This window comes from Excalfactoria chinensis, chromosome 2, assembly GCF_039878825.1.
Source record: "Excalfactoria chinensis isolate bCotChi1 chromosome 2, bCotChi1.hap2, whole genome shotgun sequence".
Classification (NCBI taxonomy): domain Eukaryota; kingdom Metazoa; phylum Chordata; class Aves; order Galliformes; family Phasianidae; genus Excalfactoria; species Excalfactoria chinensis.
In genome coordinates this window covers 86,467,829-86,492,762 of record NC_092826.1, presented here as the reverse complement: position 1 = coordinate 86,492,762, position 24,934 = coordinate 86,467,829, and positions in this window count along the sequence as shown.

Below are 24,934 nucleotides of genomic sequence, written 5' to 3'. Positions count from 1 at the left end.
TATTAACCCATGTTCAAGTCCACATACCTTCCCTGATTCCATTAGTAGAAAATGGTAAGATTAGAATTTCATGTGAGGTGTGTTGTGTAAATAAAAACACCATTAGTTATACAGAGAGCATCTTCAGATCTGGTGTCACCACATAAGTGTACTTGACTTTAAAACTTCAGTTATGCACTTTTAGTATCATTTGTCCGTGTGGATTCACATAGGGACAACAAACTATGCATTGTAAGTTGGTTGACAAATCCAGAAAGAGAGAAAAATACCTCTTTAGAAGCAAAACAAGGGAAGTAACCATAGGGCTGGAAAACTGAGAACTTCTAGCAGACAGCATTCAGGGTTTATGCCATAGCTCTGAACAAAATGCACACATTATACAAATGCATCATTAATTCCTGAAATAATATGTGCAGCATGGCATATCATTCTGCAGAAAAGCAGTTGGCAGGTAGTTTTTACAAAAGCAAGATGAATTCACAGTATGGGATGTGTTGATTGTTCATGTCAGTCCTTTTGATATTTTAAAGAGGTAGTAATCAAAGTTATAAATCTCTCCTACATATAATTAGATTACTATTTATACCTGCCATTGCTAAAATCAGCCTAAGAAATTACTTTTACAGAACCATTACTGAAGAAATAATCTCTTTAAAACAATAATCACTTAGTTAAGTACAATTCATATACCAATTTTTTTTTTTAATAACAAGAATGCATTACGCAAGTATTTGAGAATAGTCTGTCTTTTCCTATTTAAAAGTTTGATGATAGCATTTACAGACTTTAAAGCTTATATATATATGTGTGTGTGTATATATATATATATATTTTTTTTTTTTTTTACATTATGCAACAGGTCTGAGAGCACAGTGCACAAAGGTACAGTGACCTCTCTCCACAGAAGGCACCCATTGAGGAGTGCAAGTTTGTATTGCTGAAAGCACAGGTTATGACTAATATAGGATCCTGTAGAGAATACTATAACACTGAGACAGTTATGATCAACAGACTAAAACTAGAATGATCTCAATGGGCTCTTTATCTCGTATAACCTGGTTTAGTAGTTCACTCTTGTTGATTTACATTTTATTTCCCATAGGAACTGCTCTGCCTTTTTGTTTTTCTTTTTGCAGGAGACAGAAGGCATAGTAACACACAGTCAGTAAAACTCTGATGTGTTTTGTATCATCTTCTGATTAAACAGATCTTAATAAAAACAGATATCCCTAATCCCTATGTAAAAGCATGGACAATTTTTTCTTTGTGTAAATATCCTGAGATGTAGGTGTTTGTGGCCAGCTACATCACAGTGGAGCTCCATAGGCTTTGGTCAGAGAATGCTGATGCCTTTTGTAGATGATTGATATTCTGCAGCAAGTACCTTCATTAAACACCAACAATTGCACGAAGAACACTGGCAACAGAAACTGCCTCTAAGTCCTTGGCTGGAATAACCAAGGCGGACAAAAGATCACTCCATTATACTAAGATACAAACCACATTTGTATGCATTATGTTAAAGGATCTAGAAGCAAAAGAGTCTGTGCCTTTCTTCATTTGTATAAACCTCAGTGAACCTTGTTATTCTTTTTAGTAGTGGAGTTTCATGATCATACAAGCTGCTTTATGCAAAACTCAGCAGAACCCAAAATAGCTTTGCAATGACTTTCTTATATGAAGTCAGGGGCAAAACTGGCCCAAAGTTCTCACAGTACTGTAATAATAGCTTCCATGCAGAATACCCTCCCTCTCCCTCAAGAAGTCATTTATTTCCCCTTCAGTATTTTGCTATAGGAATCTCAGAAATTGAAAATATATATCTTTGAAATGATACATCATAATAGGAATAGAATCCCAATTTAATGTAGTTTTCCATTGTATAATCCAGCTCTTGTATTTAATACAGTTTTAGTTTCATGCTCTTCTAATTTTATTTCTTGTATTAAAATCCTCATATAATAGATGTCTTTGCTTTGTTAAGAGACCTCTATTTAATTCTCTAGGTATTGCAAAATGTAATACTAGTCAAGTTAAACTTAAATTATAAAGCTAAGAGTTTAAACATAATTCTTCACGTAACATTATTCTCCCATAAGGCAAAATCTGGTTTTCCTATGCTGTTACACTTTCTACTAATTCAGCAATACTTGTACATACATTGAGATTTTGATTTTGTTTAGTTTGTTACACATTTATGATTTTTAACTGAATGTAGCATTTCATCAATTTATCTCACTTAAAAGGTATCCTTTAAGCACTCTCCTCTTAATTGACACCAAAACTGATTCTCCTTAACCATACGAGTCTCATTTAAGTGAATTACATAAAGACATTGACCACAACCATCACACACATTTTAACAGAAGTTATTCTTCTCCCCCTGGGTGCAAAGTCTCATCAAAACCACACTCATTAAATTAATCTGCATAAATTGTTTTCTATTTGCTTCTCTCTATTTGTTAGAGACAGCATGAATGGTACAAAGGATGGAATGTTGCCACTATCTGATGCTTGTTATACATGGCCCACACAGCACTAAAATTAAAATCCAGGAGTTGAAAGGATACAGACCAGAAAAAATGTAAGATGTTTCCCATTTCACGTTCACATTGACTCAACTGCATGTACCTTATTGGACACTGGTTATTTGTTGCTATCTACCGGTAAGCAACTGCATCCAAAGGGAAAACTTACTCTAGTAAGATCAGCTTATGTACTCATCATCCAAATTTTACAGCTTTTAAAGCACACAAGATAAACATTTATACTGAATTTGTTTCACAAGAGCTTCAGACAGTAGGACAGTAATTTCTTGCACAAGCATTATATTTAACTGGAGGCAGCAGAGGCACATTAAGAGGGAAGAAGGAACTTCTCAAAATTGCCTGGAAAATAAGATTAGAACAGAGAAATGCTACAGTGTCAATTGCCAATATAAAATAATTTACTTTTTTTATGAGTGTGTTCCTAAGGCTACAAAATGTTTTACATGTCCTTGGAGTTTAGAACACCTGAATATCAGTAGCAAATGTCTGTGCGTCTGTGCTATTTAACCTTTTTACCTTTTTTTTTTTTTTTTTTTTAGCCAATTGCTTTGTTTTGTTGTTTTTTGTTTCTGTTTTTCCCCTGTGTGTATGTATGTCTAGAAAGTAATATTATTTATAATCATCTAGGGCCTGGAACAACAATTTGGAATCAGTGCCATTCAACACATCAGTGTTACAGTTGTTCTACATTGAACTAACAGTTTTAACAGCATTTGAAAGTTTGTTCTTACTAAAATATATATTTGTATGTTCTACAGTTCTGGTCTCTTGGATAATGAGGTCCTAAAGATAACGTTTCAGCACTGCCTTTTACACTAATATTAAAAATAATAATAATTAAAAAAAAAATCACTGCAAGTACATACCAATTGACAGACCTCCCAGTATTGTTAAAGTCTGCAGGAAATCTCAGTCTAGATAAACTGATCCAGGATTTGAAGTGGCAAAATTAAAGAATGTAATTTCTCCAAAGAGAAACACTCCAGGAGATGGAAGGGAAGAAAGATTTCATAGAAATCAAAAACAAAATGGCCAAAAATATTAAATCATGTAAATACAAATAGAATATTCAGTTAAACCATATGGACAGAGCATTTATGTTGTTTCCATTCTGAAGGCTAGTTTATTAATAGAGGTGTCCTTGTATCTGGCAGGATTACTTGCATTTCATCAGCATCACATTATATCATACCCAATGCCAATTTCTGGTATTGGTATAATAAAAATAATAATAATAATAATTTTTTAAAAGTTTAATTTCTGAATAGGAGAGGTGCTTATTCATATTTCTTGGTTCTTTGCTAAGAATGTTGTTACAGATAAAATATTAAGCCATTGCAGCTTTATTGATGAGAGGAAGACCAGACATTCTGAAGGGCTGGATCTCTCCTCTGTAAAGAGTGAAAGAAGTTCATTTCCTCACTGCTAGGGCCAAGCAGATGGAATAGCAATGAAAGGACAAAGTCATTCTTACTTGGAGCCTTGTGGATATTTAGGGGTCATTCAGAGAGCACACGGGTGTCATTTCCCAATGCCTTTTCCCCATCTACTTGCTACATTGCCTAAGACTCATCTTTCTACTGAACAAGTAGCCAAACTGACAGAAATGTTTAACCTCACCAACAGATGCTGATCCCTGGATTCTGTGTTGGGTAATCTTCATGCCTGATTTGCAGCCAGTCGCAAAGCTTCCTACAGGTGAAAAGAAAAAATCAACAACTCCATTGAGTTGTTGGATATAAAATGCACACGTAGCTCTGAAGCACATTGTTAATACTTGTACTCCTAAGAAAGCTGCATTCCTAGGTATAAAATGTATAACCTTGTGATTTGTTTCATAAACGTATGGGCAGATGTGAATGTATACATATATGTATGTGTATGCTGTTTTTTCTTTCCTCGATTACTTTTAAGACCATGAAAACACTTCTACATCATCATATCTTTTGTCTAAATTTTAGCTCTGAATAGGCAAGTGTTCTGACCACCCAACAGAATGACATTGCTGATTTTGATAAACACAGGATAAATTGTGGCAAGAGACAATAATATCAGGAGACTTCAGAAATCCAGGTAAGCGCTGACAAAAAGTCACATTAGGGCCTGGTGTTCAGACCAAACTTTTAAACACTGCTAATGATTCATTTATGGAGCAGCTAATAAGGAAATCTATCAGAGGGAACCAAGAAGAGGAACCCCTTGAACTGTGCATTGCTTCAGTCCTTTCTAAAACTATCATTCATCAAAGAAAAGTTTGTAGTTAAAACAAATTACCAGTGGGTTTTGAGCATCCTTCTTCACAGAAACTTGAGCACCGAGGCCAAAGTCCTGGATCCGTCTTATTAAAACTGTTAAGAGTTTAAAATAATTTGCCCAGAGGTCATGTTGATTGCCTTGCGGTGAAATTAAGGCCATCATAAACTGCTCAAAATGATACCACAGTCTAATATCTGAATCCTACTGCAAGACCTACCTTTTGTTTCCATGTAGGGGCTTCATATTGGCAGGTTAATGATTTTAAGCTAATAGACCTTACCAAAGTTGGAAAGTAAACATTTGTGCATTTATGAAATGATAACAGCCATCTAATCTGTCTCTGAACTTCTCACTCTTTTATTTCCAAGGCACATATATATTTTTAATTGCCTAGTTTCTGTGTGTTACCTTATACTATTCTTAGAGTGCTAAGTGTTATTGGATAAGCTTTATCACTTTATTGTTCTAATTTAACATTGTCTTTTTTAGTAGTAATTTGAAATGGCAAAGGGTTAATTATAAAATTTTCCAAAGTGAATATCCCAAGGAAAGAGAAAGATATCAGCTAAAACTGGTGAAATGCTAATTTGAGAATCTAATTTCTACTTCTCGTCTTTCTTTATGAGATATCCTTCTATTAACCCTACAAATGGAGAAACTGCTTAGAACATTCTGAATGCCACTCCAAAACCAAGGAAAATAGAGCATTTGTTAAACAAGGACCCTAAGTAAGCTTTTATTGAATTCAATATGTTTATACACCTGGCTAATTAAACATGAGTGTCAAAAGATTTGTATGTCTCTTTTTTAATTCTAAATATATGTAATTATATGTAACAAGTTCAATTCTCTTTATCTTTCATAAGCTCATGCTTCTGAACTCTCCAGTTTGACTGTGGTTATTTGTTATTACTAAATCTCTTTGTTGGATTCTGGTACTTTCAAAGATTTTATATTAATATTTTGAACAAGACAGCTTTAGACAAGATAACATTAAATAAGATATCAAGAAAATCTCTGTTGCTTGACAAAAAAATGTACATGCACAAGCACAGATACCTGCTGGAGAATAAGGCCCAAACAAAATCTTTGCACTTGAAATCTGAACTCAGAGCCTTGTATTTTGCAAAGTGTCAGCTGGCGAGATTTCTTCAGTGAAAATGTTGCATTTAAAAATGAGACTATTTCAGACATGTCTTTGGCTTCCAGGTAACACAAACCCTATTCCTGCACTGACATGTTGAGATTTACAAAGAAGATTCTCCCCTGCTACCAACTGTACCAGAGATATTCCCCAACACTGTAAAAGCAGTCAGAGCAAAAAGCACATAGAAGAGTACTTCAGCTAGTCTGCCTCTTATCTCCCTCATTGCTCACATCTGGTAATTGTTGGTTGGCTTCTTTCTCAGCTGGCCTAATTTGTTTGTTCTGACTGAAAAGAAAAAGATAATCTTCTCAAGAGACTGCCAGTGCAATGCAACAGTCTACAATGTTGAATTATCATGACAATTTTGAATTTGAGCCAGATATTATGTTCCAGAAGGAAACATAAGCTTCAAAGGGCAGCCGTTATGTACAACAGGTGAGTACTCCCGCATTTATGTTTCTAGTCTCATACTTATCTTGGAACAATTAATTTGGTTGATCATATCAATCTTACTCATAGAGGGACCTCAGAACACAGGAGTAAGACACAAGGGAACAAGCTTAATTTTCAAGCTCGTCCATTCACCATGGGAATTTGTGCAAATCGGTTTGAATAAATTAGTGATCTGATCTGTTCTCAGTCTGTTCCAATTCTACAAAATGAAAATGATATAACTTCTTGACATGTCTATGGCATCTTCAGTTACATGAATGATGAGAGGCACACATTAAAATATGATTTTAAGCAGACTTCAAATGACCCTTGGGAGTATCTTCCAAACATCATTGCACGGCAATGGAAAATGTACACCCAAATCCTTCAAGTCTCTTTGCTGAAGTCAGAAAGTCAGTTTGCCTGCTGACTGTGCCATATACATATGTATTTCCAATAAATTTCTCAAACCTCTACAGCTGGCAAGGATTCCTCATAAAACTCTCAAACAGGCCTGTGTCTATTAAATATACTCAGAAAAAGATAAGGTTTACAACTGGCAATTGCAAAGAATAATTTTTTTCCACATAAATTAAATACAATGAGAATCTTGAATCATGTAGCTGCTACACAAATTGAATCTGTCACCTGCTTCACTCCTGCAACAGGGCACATGGACTTGTCTCTTAATTTAAGTTGTCAGCTTTACTCAAAAATGGTAAACAGATGGAATTAGGTTTGTAAATTTTTCTACCATCTTTGATTATTTATTTTCAAGTTTAGGGGGCAAATGCAAATTTGTTCAAATGCAGCTACTAATACACAGTATATCTGTTTGTACATTCTAACTCTGCTGGTTAGGAACTTAGTGCAAAACTTTTATTTTCTGGTATTTATATTCTGTGCTGAACCCTGCTTGTAATCACAAATTTTGTCTATACCTTTCAACATCTGTGTGTTTTACTCAATTGAAAGTACCTAGCACACTGTAATTTGTTATGTCTGGCCTCTAGATGATGCTACAATGCTTTTAACTCTCTGTCATTTGGTAGTATGGTACGTCCAAACAACTTCAAATTATAAATTTGATACAGCAGCTTAAAAGCAACAGAAAAGCAACTCTGTGTACAAAAAGCAAAAGCACAGAAGGACAGAGACCTTTTCTACTTGAAGGCTTCTACTGCAATTAGACTGATGTTAAGCACAAAAGAAAAGATGTTATTAGAACTGTTCTTCATTTCATGGTAAAGACACTGAGACATCGAGAGTGGATTAAATGCAATTCTTGCAGTCTGTAGCAACAGCTCTTGAAATACTCATCCTGCATCCTTAGTTTTCCCCATGACCATAAAGTGCCTTTCAATCACAGAAGGGTTCGAAGAGACCTCAAGATCAAGTCCAACTGCCCTGCTAAAGTGACTGCTTCCTAATCCTTCTGCTTCAAGAATGTTTACACCAGCATGAGAAGGGGAAGAATACAGGCTATCTTTCAATGGGTTATTTGGAGGGAGAAGAAGAATTGCACCAGGAAAGTCAAGTGCCTTGTTTCTTTTAAAAGGCTTTATGAGAGAACAGGGTAACTCTTGACAGCCCAATAAACCAAAAGCATTGCCAGACAACATTTTTCTTTGTCCAGGTGATCATCTTAATCAATATCACTGAGATTCCAGACCTTTCCTAGGATATCATGAGATAGCTTTGAATTTATAAATACTGGTTTATATTTGACTCCTGAAAGTAAATCCTTTACTGTCAAAAAGGCCTACAGGGAGAAATGTGACTCAGAAGCCCTGTTTATCCAACTATCTTTTAAATTCTGTGTCCAAATACTGCATTGTTCAAAGGATGCTATCAGAATGAACAGAGGGGGATGAGAGTCCCCATCTGCCTCCCAGCTAGGTCATAGGTAAGGTGGGGCAAGCAGTGGTGGGAAGTTGCTGGGCCTGGTACTGAATGCAGGCGGGCCAGAGCCAGGGCTGGACCTTGATGTATCACCACTCAAAACTTCTGTATGACCAAGGATGCTTCCCATTACACATGACAACTTCCTGTCCACCTGCTGTCCTAAAGCATGAAAGGATGCAGGAAGTCTACATTTATGGTTTTTGTTATTCTCTTCCGATGGAATGTTTTTTATTTCAGATGCTCTCCCGTTTGGCTGCTTGGGAAACTGCTTACTACTGCAAGGACATGATGAAGTTCTGACAGTTAGTAGAACCTTGAAACTGTTGCATAGTGATCACATTATTTCCAAAATTTCATAAGAAAAGGTAGTACTAGTTACACGCTCTTTGTTTCAACCCATAGAAAGCAAGCTACAATTATTAAATCTACATTTTTCACCTAATGGTTTCTAGTGATTAAAAAGTAGTGGACAGCCAATTACAGCCACCCTGTCACTCTCATGTCATGTTATGCTGTACTGTCATGCTGAGACTCCTGTCTAAGTTGTTTGGCAGTAAATGCAACTGCACTATATATATATATATATATATATATACACACACAAGTCCACACAGTATATATTACCTTTAAATCATTTATGTGATGATCCACACATACTGCACTCTCAATACTTCAGGCTGGAAAGCTGGGGAAAAAAATAAAAAAATAAAAAAAAAAAATCATTCGTTAACATTGTTGATTTTGGAGCTGATAATATCCTTCACATCCTGACAGGATGTCCAGAGAACTGATCAGCTGTGAAGGCTGTCCTTTAACCTCACATCCAACTTGTTGGTTATAAGGATGCATATAGAGCTCTCCCCACTTTGCCATACAGCCTATTATCTATTGTAAAGGCCAAGGGTATATCCTGGCTTATGCCCTTCTGCTGTCCCTGATGAGCAGACATTCTGTAGCACATTTCTTTACTGAATCAGCTGTCAGACACACAAACTGGGAACCTATAAACTGTAAAAGACAAGAAGTTAATGAATTCATCATGTGCCCAACTATGACTGTTCATACTTCATTTTTATGAAAGAGAAAATTGCATGGAAGGCATATCCAGCATCACCTAATGGCCTGCTGGCAGGTAAGTCAGTCTGAAATGTAGAAGAGGATAGAGCCTTTCTAGTGTATGAGCTACTGTGTATACCTCGGGAATCTGCTATAATGTTTAAAAAACCAGGAGATTATCTTATGCTTCCCCAGTCTACCTAAATGTTGCGCAACAGTTTATCTGAACATGTGGATGTGCAGTTAGACACAACTGTTCAGAGATCAGCAAGACAATAAAGGTGTAGAAAAAAACACTGAGAACTAGCAGCTGAAGAATAGTCATTGCTACAGCTTCTGACAACTCTTCAGGCAGAAGAGACAGCCTCTTTAACAATAACCACTTCCATGTCTTGATTAGATGGTGATGGCACATCCAGTGAGAGAAGAATTTCAGCAGGCAGTGCAGAAACAGATGGCAAAGCCACAGCATCCTCCTGCCAGCTGCTTGGGAAGAAGCTCTCTTTGCCCTGTAATAAAAATGGCATGAGTTCAAGTGTGTTCCCAGAATACTCACTGAATCAGACGAGAGGTGCCTCAGGAGCATGGCATAGAAACAAACAAACCTAAGAAGGAGAAACTCATAGGTGTCCAGATTCTGGTGAGCATGAGATCCCACATACTTACTGGAAACCTGTGGCATTTATTTTCACTTCAAATTTGAAATATAAAAGGGAAGCATAGCAAATACTGACATATATCTGCAAAACTGAAGCTTGGTTTAGAATCAAAAGTAACGTGATTAATTTGTTCTCCTTCAAAATGATACCCTATGTATTTCTTCTAAATATTGCCTTAATTGTTGCAGATACACTATTGTAGATGAGAAAACAACCATATCATTCCAAAATGGGAATGATTTGTGAGAAAATGATATTTGTTCATTTACAAATATATTTTTTTCAACTCTGTATACTTAATTTCCTTTTCTGACATATTTCACTGATGTTATCACAAAACGGTGCTGCATAATTCCATGCAATCTTCAGGTTACAAGACTGCTTATGTAAAGAGATGCCTGGGGTTATCACACACTAATTACAGAAGAGTAAACATTATTGAAACATACATTACTATCTGTGGAAAAGACAAGAGTGCACAAATCTGACCAGTGTGAAGGTTTAAGGTGTGTATCTTTGGTAAAGGCTTTTCAGGTAAGTAAATAAGGCAAGATAACGAACAGACAAATAGTTTTCTCTGGTTTCATTCTAAAATAAAAGCTCTAAACAACAGCCTTCTGTAATAGTGTTAGCACAGCTATTTAGGCTATTGTGAAACAGGATAATCTAATTTCTAAGGATTAATAAGTCAAGGTAGACTTGGAATAGGGCTAATTTGTTTTGCCTATCTGCAGGCAGCATCCATTTCTCTGCTTCAGACCTCTGACATGGAATATAACATCCAAGAGAGATAAAAAACATCCTCAAAGGATTATGCCAATAAACGTAACCTTGGCTACAACATTCAACCTCCACAGCCAGACTGTACATTCACTGGGATTTTTCTAAGGGGACTATTTTAAAAGGGTGTGGATGTAGCAGCTTGGCTGAGATCTGAGAGGAACTAACCATGATCAACTCCACAGCTCCGTGCGGCTATCTGCCCAGTGAGATTTTCCACTGCAGTGACCAGCTGAGGTTTAATCAGATGCTGGTAGGGGCACAAGGCAAAAGGACTGTTTGCCAGAAAGCAGTTAAAGTGTCAAAGAGATTTGAGCTACATTCATGCAAAAACATGATGTTAAACTGGACCAAAGCTTTCAGGCATGGGGATTTTAATCTGGGATGCGATTCCCTAAAGTTAGTTTTGTGTATTGCAGAATCATGGCCTTTAGGCAAGGGGATGAAGTCAGCAACAGGCTGAAGGTCAGAGCAGAATGTGCAGTATGTCAAATGATTCAAAGGATAAACAGACTCAGGAAGGGCAAATGCACAGCTCCAGAGAGGCAACACAATAGGCTGACCTTCTCAACTTTCTTTCTTCAGCCTGCCACGTCATTAGACGTAGACGCAGGCAAGAAGATAAAATAAATGAAAGATGGATCTCAGCAAGTGGTCAGATGTTCAGCTACTGGCTGCTCCAGCTGCTTTGTGAAACGGAGAGCAGAGATGAACACAAAAACAAGCAGAGAGATTCTGGTCAGCTATTTTAGCTTTAGTGCCAACCTGAAAAATATTAGCAGAAGTAGTTTCAAAAAGTTCAAAAAAAAAAGGGGGGGGGGGGGGGGGGGGGGAGGGGCGGGGGATGGAGAGGAAAGATTCAGCTGTCTTAAGGATATAAATTTGATATATTTTCATAAAGTAGACAGTAGGAAAAGGATTTATTTGGAAGTATTATATGATGTGAAGTAGCAGATAGAGATAATGGAGGCATTTCAGTTCTGGTCTGCCCTTAAAATATAAATTTGGATTACCCAAACTTGTCACAAATACACATCAAGCTCATCAGATTCTCATAGCCAAAAACATTATCTAAAGGCCAAAACATTTTATATTAAGTATTTCCAGAAGAGAATAGTAAGATTCCATTCTCAAAAGGCTTTGAAAACATTTTACTTTTTAGTCAACAACAAATTTAAAATGAAATCAAAAGTTTAACCTGGAACACCCTTGATCAAACCAGCAAAACAAAACAAAGAAGTCAATTATTTGCACAGCTGGACTATTAATTAGCATATAAAGACAACACAATTTATGTCTGACTATTTACCACATACAACAATACCATGCTCTTTGAATACAGTAAAGGCAAGAAAGACAAAAGCCCTTAACAACAGCTCTTTGGCTAAAGGTAGAATCTCCTTGCATAGCTCCACATTAGCTGTTGGCTTATATCACTCAAATTTTGTTATAAATGCTCCTTGAACACAAGAGAATTTGTGTAGGTGAAATCACCACCAGGAAGTTAATAACTGTCCTTTCTTTGGGGAAATAATTCAAGCCCAGCAGAGAAAATAAGAAGTTTCCTTTAAAGATTTGAGATCCAAAGCCCAGAGGTGCTGCACTACCTTTGAAAACATTCCCCAGCAATAATAAAGGTCCACAGAGTAAAAGGAAATAAAGCAGGAGGAAGGAGCTCCTCTGTCCTGCTTCTGAGCTGACCCTGAACTGATGACAGCTTCATTTTCCACTTGGAACAAAATGATTTTGGAACTCCCCCAACTGTATGAGAAGTGCTCCCAAAAATCCTGTGTCCCACTTGTGACCTGAAGCAGAGTCCATCAGTGTGGGTGAGTCAGATCAGTTAACAACTTGTCAGAAACAAATGTAAAAATAAATAGATGGGGGGGGGGGGGGGGGGGGGGGAGTGGGGGGGGGGGGTAGGGAGAGAGAGAGATTAAAGACACAAAAAGTGAGAGGAGAGGAAGAGTAGGAAAAACATACTCCTGCACTTCCTGGCTACATGATGAGATCGGGGCACGGCAGCTCACTTGTTCCATTCCAAACTAAGAACCAGACCCCATTCCAACCCTGGCATTCCTGCACACAGTTTTCTTTACCTTAAGCAGTATGATTACGTTCAAAACTGCTTGTTATTTCCATGCAAGCATTAATTTCAACTGCATAAGTGCCCAAACAAAGAGATCACTTCTCAGTCTGGCTCTGTTCCATGACCAAAAGGGTGGGGAAGGGAGGAACTAACTGTAGCTGGATCCTGAACTAGCATAGCCCCACAGACAGTGTGAGCAGCCCAGGATTTACTGCCATTTATGCAACAAGCTGGACTTTACAGCAGTAGTGGTTTGGCAGAGCATGACTCTGTTTTGCGTTCTTTCTACTGCAAAGGAGTTGTTTTTGCTGTGTTTATAACCAGGGATGGAGTTCCCTCCTGTCTGAGGCAGTAATGCAGACTGACTAATTACATCCAGGCCAAGCACTTTTTTGCACTGGAATAGTATTCAGGAAGACTCACAGAAGTAGTGACTCTGATTTTTTATAAGTCTTAAAAACATGAAGCCTATATCTTTCTTGCAAGACACACTTTTTTGACTCTCAGCTTTTTCTTTGCTTTCATGGAACTACAATGTATTAGTCTTCCCATCTGTAATCATGAATGGTTCTGTGTAATTGGAAGTTCATGAGTTTACTACATGAGCAATTTGTAGTAGCAGTACTTGTTCTCCATTCAGGTAGGAAGGACTAAAAAAATGAGCACCTTTCTGCAGATAAGGGCAAACAGGAGCACACAGAGCTGTATGGACTTATCAGCTGCATTCAGAAATGCCACTTGCACAGCCAGTTAAGCAGACTACAGTCAACTCTCCACCTTCCTCCCTCTCATCTTCCTCCAGCTCCCACTGCCTTAGCTATTAATTAGTCATGTGTCTCACCTGCCTGGGTCTAGAAATGAGAGTCAGGGAGGAATGAATATGTTCCAGTGGTCCCAGTGCCTTCAGTCTAGGCAGTGCTACATCCCTGTGCTGTACTTACCATCATGGTCAGTTCTCAGAGTGTAATGCTACCTCTATCTAGCCTACATCAGGTGTAGCGAATTACCTTGCTGATCAGGTCATCAATTGCTTCTTGACTTGGGGTGGCCCAGCAAAGAAACTCTTGTTTTCATAGTACTCCTGTCAGAGTTCAGTGGGCACTTCATGTAAGGGGCAAATAATCTATATTACATATGAAGCTACCACTGATAAGAAAAAGCCCACTAAAGTAACTGAATACATGGACTTATATCAAACATCGAAATCACAGTAACCAGTTGCAATCTGTGGCGTGCACACGCTGGCACCAAGTGGCTCCATTGACATTGTGGCCTAGAGTCCATTGCCTGGAATATCTTTTAAGAGGCCTCGGCCTTTACCCTGTTCCTAAGCAGTTCTACAGAAACCTACTCATCTAAAAATAGTATTCAACAGCTTGAAACATGAAAATAGTTCATGCCATTAGATATCTAAGGCACATGAGTAGATCTATCAGCTAAAGCATAGAAGTCCCTGCTCTCATGGCTGAGCAGACAGAGGCTGGAAGTATAAGGTCATCTAAAATGGCAGTAGACCTTACTTTTTAGCATCTGTATTGTTTTCTAATACTCCTTTTGAGCTATTTTCATTTATACTGACCTGCCCATAAAACTTCAGTGAGCAACTCACACCAACTTAAGCTAAAAAGATGTCCAGATTTGATTTAGAGAGGGTTATATGGACTGATCTGCCACAGGTAGATTCAAAGATAATTTGAATTATCTTCAAAGAAAAGATTCCAATTTTCCAGTGTACCCTTCATCTTTTCCTAAAGAAATCCTCCCCACCTGAGTTCATTACATCCAATATACACCCCACTTAAAAATATGTATTTTATTTTAAATCATGGACACCTTATGTAATTCAATTTTTTCAATTTGTACATGCAGCTTGAATGCTTTTAAGATGCCACAGCAGTCAGTGTCAATTTATTCCAAAGGATTATTATCATACGCTACAAGTCACAGGGATGTCACACCTAAGCTGTGTTGCTGTAGGATTCAGAATATTTGGGGCTGGGGATTTACTAGTTTATTACTGCTTTTGTTCATACTAAAACTCCTGTCATATTTAGAGTCTTACAGAGAAATGTCTTTGCAAAGCTATGTTACCTCATAAATTAAACTGCTTAGCAAAACTGCTTAGTAATGATTTTACATTTTGGCTTGAGCACAAGTCTTTTTAATTTGTTGTATTACAGCCTGTACTCCTTGTGGAACTATCAGCTAATTTAATAGCTTTCTTTCTGGCTTCCCTTTTAGTTGAGGCTTTCATTTAGTCTTCAGCATACTTGATTCTGTGTCCAGGATTCACAAAAAAGAGGTCATTCTCTTCTGCCACAGGAAGAAAATGGCTTTTAAAATAACCAAAAATCATTACACAAAATGGTCTCTGCACAGACTCTTTCAGATCCCGCCAAAAAGGGGAGTTAAAAATACAGTGTGATCCATATATGAATATAATACAACACCAAAAACGACAGTAATACTTTTTGTGATAACAAATTAACTAGTATGATGCTTTCATAACATCTTCTTCTGCCGTTTTGTAGACTATCTGAAAGGAAGGTTCACTGTAAAAGCATAGGCTTGATCCCAGTACATGTAGCAAGAACAAGAGATTTTATGTGATTAAGACATTTTAGAGGAGTTTCAAGCCAGTTTTAAAAATCCTGTGTCTCAGATCCATGTTATAATATGCATAAATACATTGTTTACGTGAAAGAGAGAAAGAGAAAAAGTGAAAAAGAAGGAAGGAAGGCAGGAAATTTCACCATATCAAAGTTACCCCTTTCCATGAGCACACTCAAAGATTAGCCTGCTATGCCTAGATTGTTCACAATATAAGCATTACATAACTGAACTTCTGTCAGTGAGTTAAAAAGATGTAAGTCTGTATTGCTACGCTTTAACATTAACTCCATTTTTAGTATTTAATTGACATGAATACAAATAAATCACATATAGATTGTTATTAATGGATTTGCGGTGTGCATACATATTACATACCATAAGTTATTTTCATTTCACATTAATTATATGAGGACAATGTATTGAACAATAAAACATATTTCTGACAAGTTTATGCAAGTTTGGATTTGTTCATCCTAGATCTCCTTTTCCTAGAGTTGTTCTCTAACTTATTTATGTTTCAACACTTTCCTAGACATCTCTCCAACTATAAAACTGTTAAATACATTGCTACAATCCAGGTTACAACTTCAAATGTCTTCATGTCTGAATCAAATATTAAGCTTCATTTAGGGTAATTTATGTTCCCAGAAAGCTAAATAAAGTCTTTCATTTTCTATTCATATTTACATTCCAAGAATCTTACATTTTATGCCATTTAAATGAGAAACACAAAATGAAATCTACCTAGGAAAATCATGTAGGATCTGTGCACACCTATGTAAGACAAGCACCTCACTTCCAAAAAGCAGCTAATTTTGACAGGCGTCTTCCTGCCAGTCAACTTTCATGTATTCCACAGGAACTAATTAGAAATGTATTCACTGCAGCATATTTCAAAGTAAAATCCATGATTCCAAGGCGTCTCCACCACATCTGCCTGCTACCCAGCCCATGGCTATTTGTTACATTTGATTATTGCTGCCTCTGTGGTTCTACATGTAAGCGTAGATACACAGCTTGGTGACATCTCTGCGCGTCCTTCACAGTGTTCCACTTTTCCTGTTACCCCTTGTGCCGTTGCTGCACACTGTTGCCAGTGATAGATCCTCCATGGATTTCAGAGTATTTTCCACTGGCCACTTGGTGAATGGAACAGGAAAGACAGCAGTCATATATCTCATTTTGAGGTTATCATTTCATTAGATTTGGAAGGAAGAAAGTGGCAGAACCAATTGTCAGTCAATGTATTTCATGTTAGGGTCTCTAAAAGTGCAGAAAACTTGTCATGGAGATTGACTGTATTTCACATTTACTGAAATGTGGTCATATTGAACAAAACAAAGAAGTTCCCCAGCTCTCTGAAACAATCAATGCTTATATAAATTAGTTTGTGATCCACATTACTCAGCTGTGTCTTTTTTTCTTTTTTTTTTTTAATTGAACACATTAATGTAAAATAAAGACCCAAGTGTTCATTGTACACAGCCTAAAACCTCTTCCAGCAAAGGAGAAATGAAAAGTAATTAGAAGAGTAGCTGACTAAAAGGATTTAAAATTTTATTGAGACCTCTGTCTTGCATAAAGCCTGCATTAAATGTTATTCATCTGAATGTTTCACTCATCTAATTCCATTTTTTTCTGATACAAACACAATAAACGTAATAGATTTTAAGCACAATTAACCCCATATTATCATCAGGAAAAAAAAAAAAAAAATGCAAAGAGAAGTATAATACATGTGGCAGCAAAATAGGCTATAGTAATACACTGCCCCAGGACAATATTATACCAATCTAAGTCAAATCACCTAACAGCAAATAAGAAAGTATGCTCTGGATAATTGATCTATACCTTTCTGATTAAGACGGAGGATGCCTTATTCTTTTTTCCACACACAAACTCCTGAAATGACTCTAATTTCTGGGTAAAGGAATGATCTCACAGGAGCCAAGAAGTGATTGCTTAGGCCTGAAATATCCAGGTCAATACACTTTACAGCTACATGCTATATTACTACATTATTTATTTCTTAAAATATTTAATGTTTCCTTCATTGATTCATCATTATGTCAACAACACTACTATTAAAAAAAAAAAAAAAAATGCTATCCATTACAGACGTAATTTTCTGGTGGTTTTTTGTTGTTGTTGTTGTTGGCTTGTTTGGTTGGTTGGTTGGTTTGGTTTGTTTTTCTCTAAGTTTTCCTGACAAACAAGCCTTGAATATTGAGGGCTAAGTAAGTCACACCAATTTTGCCCTTGTACCATTGTTGTAGTGGAGTTCTACAAGTTCATTATCAGTTGCTCTGTCAACTCTTACTTTTCCAGCAAGAAAGGGAAAGACAGTGATGTTTAGTACTTAAAATTTCTTCTCCAGAGATAACTTTAAAATGAACAGCTGCAAATTCTGCTTCTTCCTAATGGGGACAGAACTCCACAGTTTAAAACAGCTGTTAGTCTATTCTTCATATAAGGTCTAAGTTATATTTGTAGATTTGTATTTCACTCTGCAAGATAAGGTGGTTAAGCACTACCCCCTGAATTCGTACCACTGCAGTATGCTGGTCTTCTTCCTTACCTTCCACCTGAGATATTACAAACCCATTAAAGCCATCAGTCAACTCTCCCAAGAGGCTTGGATAGCAGATATATTATTGCTTCTATTTCACAAGGGAATAACTGAGGAAAATTGATTTTCCTAAAGTCCTGAAGTCAGAGAGGCCATAACATCATTAGAACGGTACACAGATTTTCCCACATCTTCTGACAGTGCTCAAGGAAAAGCAAGAAAACAGTGTTGAAAAAGTTTTCCTTGCTATAGAGAGGGACATTACTGTGGATTAAGAATTTGCAAAGAACACTAGCTCCTAGAAGGAACATCTGTCTTGGAATTGCATTTGTTTTGGTGAAAAACAGGTCTTGTCTCCATACTGATAAGAAATCTGCAGCACTGATTGCAAATGTTTGTTGACTTTTGCCCTAATGGTCCCAATTCTCTCATTTCAGTTTGAATCAGCTGTTATACAGCCAAGAAGGCAGAATAACACAGCCTTTACTTGCAGTCAGAAAAAAAAAATAAAGATCAAAACAGAAAACCTTGCACAATGAATGATTTTGAAATGCTATTTCTCATCATCCAAAGCCAACAGTATCACAAAGTCTTGGAACACTGAAGAAACAGGGAATAGTAGGTGCTGCTTTTAAAGGCTTTCTCAGGCACAGCGGTCTAATTAGAGTCAACAGCATAGTCCAGCAGTTCTCTCTGACTGATGAAAAACACATGTGGAAATAGCCTTCTTCAGAAGGACCAGATTTCCAAGGCAGCCAAAGATTTGCAAGAAATCACCTCCATCTATGTCTGCACATCAGTTTACCTGTCCTGTTGTGCAGCAGCCATTTTACAGCATAGCTGTAGAACACAAAAGAGATCTGCAGCAATTTTCAATAAAGCCTCTTAATATACTGATGTGGATTCTGGAAGGAACTTGTTTCTTTCTGTATCCCCATCCTCTTTCTTTTCTTGTCAGTAAGTTTACATAACAACTTCCTTAAGAGTCCTTGGAGGAAACAGATTGTTTTCCATACACTGGGCTGCAACAAAAATCAGAGCCCTTCAGACTTATGAGAGACATTGCTAATTGACAGAGAGGACTGATCTCTATGAGCTGCCCTTTTACAGATCTGGCCAGAGAGGTTGAAATGTTATTGCTCCCTGATTACTGACCCCATCCTTGCACTGACAATTACCATCCATTCAGCCAAATAGCACGAATAAGCCAGCAACATACTGCAGTTATGCCAGACAGCTTAGTCAGCATGTCTTTTAATAGCAGTATTCTAAAAGGAGATTCGGATAACATTTGCCACTCATTCCAATATCCCATCACTCTCACTCGCCTAGCTGGAGCCTTATTTATGCATGTTGGTGGTGGCATAACCTATAGATGGGACTTTTTCAGCTTGAAAATGAGATACTGTCATATATGTCAGAGAAGATCAAATGAAGCTTTACTGCCCCAGAGGTATTAACTTCTTAGAGTGGCTCTCCATTTCCCAAAGGATTGAAATAATCTGCCCAGAAAGCATGAGCCTAGCAGTCAGTTCCAACTGTTTTAGTGGAAAACTGGGGGAGATCTTGGTATTATTTAATAACTATAGCTTCTGGCAAGGGTTTAATATGCACATTTAAGCACTGTATTTAGCTTCATTTGTCTGAATGCTGGATTGGATCTGTAGGGCACTGAAGAACAGCACAAACAAATGTGCTGTGCTGTTTCCTCTGAGAAATTCTCACTCCCTCTGGGACCAACCACAACTAAGAATCATGATTTTTCACCTAGGGCAGACTCCTCTTTGCAAAGCTAACAATTTTATAGTTGTAAATAAAGAAACATAAATAATCAGTGGTGTACGTAATACAGCAGCAATAGGCCATTTAAGTATCAAAATGACATCAGAAGGCTGCTGTTTTCTCCACTTGTAGCTCCAGAGGGCTGTAATTTACTTCAGAAATTTGGTTACAACAGATGAGAGTGGAGATTTCTCAAACAAAGCGAACCGAATAGTTTTCAAATAGAAATCCTAGATAGTACTCCACAGACCACGCATGGCAAAGGAAGATCTGGGCTTAAAAGGCTTCTAGGATTACAAGGAAAGACACAAGTATTACATTTGGTGGTACATAAATAAAAACAGGGAAATAATTCTGAGAGCAAGAAATTTGGAGTATCTTGGAGTATCCCAAGCAATCATGGGTATTGATTCAAAAGAAAGATGCTCATTTGTGTCATTTTGTATGTTCCTGCAACAGCCTTTGCATTTGAAAATGACACCAAAAAAAAACAAAAACCAACATATAAAAGTATATATGCTTGTACCAGCCATTTCCTGGCAAGGCTAAATATATCATTAAACTTAATCTGTTTGTCTTTAGTCTTTGAAACAACAGTACTTAAAACACAAACTGATATTACTTTTAGAGAACAATAACCTTATTTAGGTACAGTTAGTTGCTAATGTGAAAAATAAATAAATAAATAAATAACATTTACTCTTTTTGAAATGGATTATTTTATCCTCCTATCATTGCCTGGCTCTGATAATGTTCAATACATGAATGCAAGTAAATGGAGGGGGGGGGGAATAAATAATTATTTCCTTCCCTTTCCCCATCCTCTTTCCCCATCCTTTAATAAGCAAAATGTCAGGCTTCTTGCTACTAATTCATTAGTGAGGTTTTAAACCTTTGTGGTTACAAGCTATAGTTTATGTTGCTGAAAAAAAAAAAAAAAGGCATTTAGAAAGGGTTAACATGTGGAACACACTATAAAAAGCAGCAGTAAAAGCTGCAACTATGTTCAAAAGGAGACTGACACTTAAAAGGGGATAAAAAATAAATAAACCACTATGGAGTAGAAACATAAGCCTAGAGAGGCCTTGAAAGAACTGACCTCCTTTCATTCCAGAATATCAGTATGCTATTCTAATTAAATTATATTTTTACCTTATTATTCCTAACTCTGGTTAGTTGATTTCATCCCAAACATATGCTTTATTGATTAGCACTGCTCGCAATTCTCCCTGCTTCTCTTGGCTGATTAAATATTCAGTGCACTGATCCTCCAGCTTCATCAAAGTATTTTTTCATGTCTATCCTTCTGCTAATCCGAGGCCAACTTTTAAATGCTTAGCCCAGAAGAATAATCCACAGACACATTAGTTAGATTTTTGAACTGTGAAAGAAATAGCAAAGTACATTTCCCAGCACAGAGAAGTAACCAGATTAGGACAATTTCTACAGTTTGCATCTTCTGGTTACAGAATTTTCCTGGCAATGAACTTCAAAAAAGGTAAAGCACAGATCTGCTCATGGTTTGTGTTATGGTTAACCTTGTCCAGTCTAGCCACAATTACAGTGATGCTGCAGTGTTAGCAAAGCACAAAGCAGCTAGAGTGACAGCTGAAGCAAGCCCAAAATACTGACATACTGACTTTATATCAGAGACAGCAGATTTCTGTGGGTGAGACTGTTCAAAATAATAAGCAGCAAGAAAATGACAGCTTCTAGGGTTTGTGAAAATGTATGACAATTTGTGGATTGGTTTCCAATTTTCTCCCTTTCCTGTGGAAAAGAATCTTCAGCTGGGAATGGATTTTAAAAAGAATTCATGCATAGGTATGCTGGGGCAAATCAGGGAGATTTAAAAGTTTGGCATCAAGCAGCACCTTGCCCTATATTCAGTGCATTGTTCTGATTCAATAAGCAAACCATCACATGGGTGATTCAGAAGTTTGTGCACTAGGCACTAGTTTAAGTGATCAAAGAAACCAGCATGAAGAAGTAAGACCGTTCTCTTCCTCAGCAAGTCTGTTTTTGACCTACAGTACATGATTTGAGAAGAAAAACATCAACAGGTGGAAGTTGAGTTGTCTATTTCTGATATTTTCAAGATGTTTAGGCGTATGAATTATATTTCAATTAAAATGAAACTCACAGAGGTGTTCTCTGCCTTTGTAATAGCTATCTACCTCGTTCCTAGTTTATTAAACACAAGGTTCATTTAGTTTGTAAATCACACTAATGGAGTCAAATTGGCACATAGTAATTAGCATCAAATTACTAAACAGTAAAATTTCAAGGAACTCAGCCAAGGATAGGCAGAGGTTGTATGTCATCCATTGCAAGTTACATGGAACTTAAGGGAAAAAAATAGCAGGCAAGGAAACAATAATCTGAAGACCGAAAGCTGTCACAGAGGTTTGAGAGAAAATACTGAAAAGAAAATCAGTGAGAAAAGAAAAAAATGAGAGTTAATGATTAAAATTTCAAAATTTATAGACTCAACAGAAATTATTTTCCTATCATATTCTGGACAGGGAGAAATCAAACATCAGAGAATTAAAAGGAATAAGTGGAGAGTATGACATGATTGGTGGGATCAAAAGGAGCCCCCAGAATCCTTCAGTGATCAAAAGCTTTGCTACTTTGAAAACGTTTCCAAGATTAAAAAACGAAAACAAAATATCTTTTAAGTTCTTTATCACTCTTAAGCACTTATCTTGATCAAAAAATAAACGAGAATATTCCAGAGAAAGATTTCTGCAAATCAACAGAAAACAACATCAGTGTTTGTACACTCCTAGCAGTGTGCTCATAGCTGCCCAGATTTTTAGATTTGTGGAGTGCTTAGGAAAGTATTCTGATCCAATAAGCCATGAAAAAATAAAGGAAAGGGTGAGGGTCCTCATATATATTCATTTTTAGTTTATCCTCACTATTCTAGTATTTTTATCTTAATATTGGGAGGCTCTTTAGAGCTGCAGTCATCTATAGCTAGGAATGAGCAATCAAGCTCTGTTTATAAAGGTAACTTAAAAGTTACCTCAACAACTGTCAAACAGTTTTGGACTTCAGAAGATGCATTTATTTCATGTCTGGTGGGGATTTGATATGTTTATTCAAACTTTTCACTTGTTTATTCAAACATTTCTCTGAGACTTAAAACTAACATCCCAGCATTCTGCAAAAATGCCTATTATGCTAGCATTTCTGATTCATCCATAGCCAAGAATTGCTAGAAATCTGATTTATCAAAAAATAAAACAGACCAAAAAAAAATCACATTTTTTTTCCTTCCCCCCCCCCCCCCCTTGCATTATTTCCTGCCTACCTTTTTCAATTGTTTGGAGAACATCCAATAAATAAGGTAATGGCCTGGAACTGCACAGTCACAACAGCCACAAAAGAGGTACTGCTAGTACTTTTTTACAGTTCAGTCCTGTTCTCAATTTTTAAAGGAATGCACTTGTTTTGTCAATGGTTTGCTGTAGGCAGTAACATAAAGTGCACCACTGTTGCCCATAAAGCATCAGGTTTTTTCGTAGTGACACTTGTTATAAGAGCTTCACCTGTAAAAAACACAGTGAAAAACACAGGTAGAAATAACTAAAAGCAAATATCTGTATACAAAGGGAATCATCTAGTTACAAATTAAGCAGAAAACTACATGTTGATAGTTTAGCTACACATTTTTCTAGGCAGAAACATGATTTGTACGTGCAAATACACGTTTCAGGAAAAACTAGTGTTATGGACATAGACACTCATTCAAAAATCAATGCCTAGTTTAAGTAAAAGATCTGCTATGATAACCAAAACCATGAATTTATGCACCATTCTGAGCTGGTGTTCTCACACCTTGAATTACTTTAGTTGATATTTGTATTTAGATGCTGCTTTTATTGACAGTGACAGGTCAGTTCTTCACATTTGATTCAACTGTGGCTTCTGTCAAAGCAGGTCTGTGGTTCCAGCCTAGACTGCATAAAAAGCTGCAATGAACCACAGAGTTATGTTGCCTTCAGTTTTGAGTTTAACGTCTAATCAAAAGCTGAAGAGGTATGACCATCTCTGGGACTTGAATCTGAACCACATGATTACAGTGTTTCTAACTGAAGATTCTACTGACAAATATTGTGGATACACTGAGGGTCCACAGATGGATGAAAACTAGGGTGAACAGAATAAAGAGTGTCAGTACAAACTGCTGAGCAACAGTAATGCTTAGTAATATATAAAGCATTTATCTGTAATATATTCTATTTACATTTTTCTATTTTCATCTCAAACATACATCATAAGAAACAGCCTCATGGTTGACCTAAGTCACTAATACATATGCCCACATCATACAACAACATAGTAGCCGAATAAAATATACAAAGGGTGTGTGAATATTTATATGAACATACGGGCATGGCATTTCATGTGTGGAAGAAAAAATGTAAAGAAAAAGCCTTTTCAGACTGTCCAGTTGCTGAAGAAGTCAAATTATAGTGGAGAAAATCCAAGGGTCGAAGAAACAGCAGAAAAATATCAACTGTGCTTTTCAGACTTCTTTCTAGACTTTTCTCTCTTTGGACAGTGAACTGAGTTGAGCATCTGAAACTGCATTTTCTAACTTTTAGTTTCCATCCAGCATTTCTGTCAATGAGGATTGATACTTCATGTAATCAAAAAGAAGATGAATATCTAACTACATGTAAAAATCTCTCGTGCTACTTCCCCCCAGGTACAGATTTACATATTTCACTATTTTTTTGTTCAAATGGTCCCATTAATGTCATATTCAAGCAAGTAAAAAGTGGCTGTAACAATTGCTTCTATACTCCCTCTTAGATTATGAAAGAGGAACAGCTTATCTCATTTGTAGCATACTTTTGCATGCCACACTATGCAGCAAGACTTCTCTGAAGAGTTTATGGAGAAAAAACTGAAATAATGACAATGGACTTGTATGAGATAACAGAGGGAGAAGTAGCTCACTGAATCTCCAAAAATCAAGCATTGTAAGCTGCTGCTCTAACAGTATTACTGTAGTCTCTGGATTGCTGTGAGGTTGTTCATGGCATCTGCACTGAATTTCCTGGGTTACTGAAACACATTACA